The following is a 4,939-nucleotide window of genomic DNA, read 5'->3' on the forward strand; positions in this document are numbered from 1 at the left end:
AAATTGCCTCCTATGAATACGTAATAGCCTGATGTATATTTTCTATCATTTGGATCACTGGCTCAGTCAGCGTCAGCATACCCTTTGATTCTTAGGTATCTGTTTCTTTTTAGAAGAATGCTTGTTCCCAAGTGTCCTTTTAGATACTTTAGAATTCTTTGAGCAAGGTGAGATGTTCTGTTGAAGTGCATAAACTGACTTATTTGGCTCATAACATATGTAATATCGGGCCTGGTTACGGTGAGATATATCGGGTGCCCAACAAGTCTCTGAAACTCGTGTATGTCTTGAATGAGTTCCCCTTCGTCCTTCTTCAACCTTTTCTTGATTTCCAGAGGGGTATCACACCAGTTTGCGCCGAGTATACCGGAGTCCTTTAGCAAATCAAGTATATACTTCCTTTGACAAATGAATATGCCTTTGTCTGAGTGAGCTACCTCCAATCCCACGAAATGTCTGAGTTTTCCAATGTCTTTTATTTCAAACCTTTTATGCAGATACTATTTTACTTATGCTATTCTTTCTTTATCATCACTTGTAACAATTATAACATCAACATATACGAGAATAATAACATATCCAGAGGGTTTAATGGAGATGAACATGGTGTAGTCTATAAGACTTTGATTGAACCCAATATTTGCAAGAGCATTGCTGAGTTTGGAGAACCAGGCTCGAGGGGATTGTTTGAGGGTGTGTATGGATTTTCTGAGTTTGCAAGTCAAACCTTCATTCTCGTTGACTCTTGGTGGAAGGTCCATATAGACTTCTTCTTCAAGCTCTCCATGTAAAAAGATACTTTTTACAACTAGTTGATATACTTCTCAGTGTTTGTTCGATGTAACTGATAGTAGAATGTGAAGTGAGCTCATCTTTGCTATTGGGGTGAAGGTCTTGGAGTAGTCAACACCCTCCACCTGGGTGTATCCTTTGACTTCTAGCCGGGATTTGAATATTTTTATTATGTCGTTGCTATTGTACTTTATTATGTATGTCCATTTGCAGCCAACAGGTTTCTTTCCTTGCGGTAGTTTCACAATGTCTCATGTATGGTTCTTCTTGAGGGCTTTTAGTTCTTCTTGCATGGCTTTTCTCTACCGAGGATCAAGTTTGACTTCTTGATAGGATGAGGGTTCAGTTTGAGCATATACTTTGGATATGCTTGATAGGTAGGCTTGAGATAGTTTGTTTAGATTGATTTGGTTTTCTATAGAGTATGGGTTAAAGGAAGAGGCCAGGTACATGTAAAAGTCACTTCATCTTGTTGGGGGTCTGATGGTGCGGTTTGACCTTCTAATGGGAGCTTCTGGTTCAATCAGGGTATTGTTGGTTTGGGTGTTGTTCATGGGTGATGGTTCAATCGAGTTGTAGGAAATGGACTCAGTTTGGGCTAATATGTCTTGATTGGTTTGGGTGGTGGGTGGATTTTCTGTTATGGATAAAGCAGGCAAGATGGGTTGGGTGGTATTGAGGGTCTTCCCATTACCTGAGCCAAAGTGACCAAGGGTTTCGACTGGTTTTGAAGAAGCAAGGCTCTGTTTCATAGAACTTTACATCTCAAAAAATCACTACAAGAAAAATGCTAGTTAGCGACGGACGCTATCCGTCACTAACTCCTTCGCTAATGTGTTTAGCGATGGATTCATGGCGGATAGCGTCCACCGCATAATCCTAGTCGCTAAATTGCGACGGACATTGTCTGTCACCAATCTGTCGCTAATTAGCGATGGATTGGCGACGTACAATATCCGTCGTGAATCCTTCGCTAATTAGCGATGGTGTAGCGATGAAATATATCTGGATATAATCTGTCACTAACTTTTGGTCAACAAGTTAGCGATGGATTAAAGTCCGTTGCAAACCATCACATGCTTGAAATTGGTGATGGCTTAGTGACGGATTATATCTGTCACGAATCCGTCGCTAATTTTAAAAAAAATAAAAAAAAATTGAAATACATTTCTCGTTATACAATTCATATAACCTGCTTATAAAAAACAAAGTATAAAAAATAATTTTCTCATTATACCTTTGTTCTCATTTCCAATTTCACTTTTACATATGTATTTGCTTTGATGAAAAGGTTTTGACTAACAGAGATTACCACTGAATTTTAAAAAGTACCCATTCTAGACACACTAAAAACAAGAGTTTCTACAATTTTCAATACTTGATTATGGCAAATATCCTAACAGTGAGCAACAAAGTTGGACTGAAACAGGTGCAACTTGCCAATCATATTCTTTCCTTTTAAATTATGCATTCAAGTACTATGACAATATCTAAATGTGAAAAACAAACTTAAAATTCATCATGTTTGAGAAAAGATCTAAGCAATTACCCTCATGTCTTTAAGAAATATTGCCCACGCAACAATAGCCCCATCAACACTTTCAAAAAGCAAAAAATGTTCCTCTTCTAACCGAAGTGTAAAAAATTAAAGAACAAAAAACAAATCAAAATGAAAGAATTTCTGGATTTGTAGGTGTCCATTCATTCACAAAGATCCACTTAAAATCTTCAAAACTAAAGCATGGAAAGAGTACACATTTATAATGGGAACATGAGGCCAAAATTAATAAAATGGAAGTTATTGTAACCTAGCAATCTCTCTTTGATAGCATGATGACAAATATCATGAGATTTATGAAACCACTAATTTGAAAGACTAAATTAGCAAATATCATGACAATTTCATCACTCAAACCATTAAAAACCATTTCTTGGATAATCATAACGATAAATTTTCAAGGAAAAAGGCTAGGACGATGAAATCAGATCAGAAATTTTGGCTGCACATTCATAGTAGCTATCATATATTTGATGCTATAAGCCTGAAGAATTATCACCCTTTATGCCAGTGTGATCTCAAGTGACTAAACTATGATCTCAGGAGATTAGTCATTTTTTTATAGAATATATTCCTCCAGTTTTTTATTTTTAACAATGGTTTTTCTATCGTAGGTATAAAACTCATAGTAACTAGTTTTGTGAGTCCCTTTCTCATGCTTGGCCTTCATAGAACATATATCTATCCACTACAATGTTAATGTTGAATCCTCTGCAAGGTTTCATATTACGTTTTATGTTTCTATGGTCTACAAAGCTAGGATTTTGTAGCTTTCCAATGAAAATTACAGTGCTAATATCCTAATGTTTTTCAATTAAATTGCAAGGTTTGACACCACGATTGCAAAATAATTGAGATCAGCTGTGTCTGTAGGGTTCTCAGGGCAGCTGACATTGGTTCCAGAGGGAACTAGAATGATCCTTCTTATTTGTTGCTCATTGTAGCCTATGCTACAAAGTAAGGAAATGTAGTCTGAGGTTTGTACATCATAAATAAGCCCTGGATCAAATGCACTCAAAGGGTTTACGTGCTCAGCGCCAATGTCAAAGGGATCAACCGATTTGGTTAGTCCTCCAGCAAGTATCTTCTCTAGGCTGGTGTCAATGGTGTAAGCTATGCATGAAGAAAATGTCAACAATATGTTGATCGAGAATGAAAAAAAGAACAGAAAATTCTAAAGACTGAAGTTCAAATGATACTGAATTTTGAAAAATAGAATAGGAAATTCTAAAGATTGAAGTTCAAATGATACTGAACGATAATGAGTTCCCATTTTGAATGTTTAACTAGGAAGAAAGATTGAAGTTCAAATGATATTGAATTTTGAATTTTATTGATGTTCAATGGATTTGGATTTTTCTAGTAATGAACTGCCTTTAGAAATAAAGGGAGGCAACAATTGTAATTAAATTATTAGATCAATCACGAAAGTCGGGATGCAATAGCTTAGCAAGGAGGACTAGACTCTGTGGCTGATATGAATAATGTTAATGGTTAGGAATACATGCAACGTATGGGATTTTTATATAAAGCTTCATCCTTCATTAATTACTCTTGAAAACAGTAATACTTGTTGTCATTAGAGCTGACTTAATGGCAGCAGTACTCCAAGTAGGGTGAGCAGCTTTGAGGAGTGCTACTATTCTTGCTACATGAGGGCAAACCATGGATGTTCCTGATTCGAGCTTCCATTTAACTCTGATATTATCAACAAATATTGAAGACGGAGGAAGATTTGAAGGCCAAGCTGCCAAGATGTCTACTCCAGGGGCGCTCATGTCAGGCTGAGATTCATCAAATCCATTCGACTATATGTTTAGTACTATGAAAGACTATTCAGCGCTACAAAGGCATAAAATTATGAACACACACACACACACACACACACACGTATATATATATATATATATATATATATAGAGAGAGAGAGAGAGAGAGACCTTTAGAATGTTGGGGGATATGGAGCTTGGGCCTCTGAAAGAGAAGTATGCAACTGTAGGAGCTGGCACAGTACTTACTGAGGTCCTGGATTGGTCAACCTGCACCACTGGAGCCCAGGGACTACTCTTCTACAAGTTATAATTGCATTTTTTTTTCAAATATCAAGGAATCATATGTTACAGTCACTAGGGACTACTCTTCTATTATAAAAAAAAAGTACACCTTAAATTTCTTTTTAATGGCAACCACAGTGCCGTCTTGCATAACTCCTTTATATACTGTACCATATCCACCTCTACCGAGTACCCTGCTTTCATAGTAGTTGTTGGCTGCTTTTTAAAGCTCTTCTGCTGAGCAAATTCTTGAATGTGTAGGACCATGTGGAGCAGACATTTGTTGATATAGCAAAAGACCTCCATTTTGCTTGAAATACTTCTCTTTGAGCATGATGAGTCTCCTTTTCTTTACAAACCAATAAGCCCATATGCCACATGTAAACAGAAATAGCAGACTCACAGTCATAAATGCACAATCAACAACAACACGAGAAAACAAGTTGGACCCTAGACCTAGAAAGCATGAGGACAATATGTTTTGTTATCAGGGATGGTTCAACTTACCTACAACACCTATTACTGGAACAGTCTT

The 4,939-nt window shown here is 36.8% G+C and overlaps 1 pseudogene; it reads right to left on the reverse strand.

The window, feature by feature from the left end:
• Positions 1 to 3,164: 3,164 nt before the first annotated feature.
• Positions 3,165 to 4,128, reverse strand: LOC149835042 (subtilisin-like protease SBT3.18 pseudogene; annotated as a pseudogene).
• Positions 4,129 to 4,939: the final 811 nt, after the last annotated feature.

This window comes from Nuphar pumila, chromosome 6 (assembly GCF_984573655.1).
Source record: "Nuphar pumila chromosome 6, dmNupPumi1.hap1.1, whole genome shotgun sequence".
NCBI classification, from domain to species: Eukaryota; Viridiplantae; Streptophyta; class Magnoliopsida; order Nymphaeales; family Nymphaeaceae; genus Nuphar; species Nuphar pumila.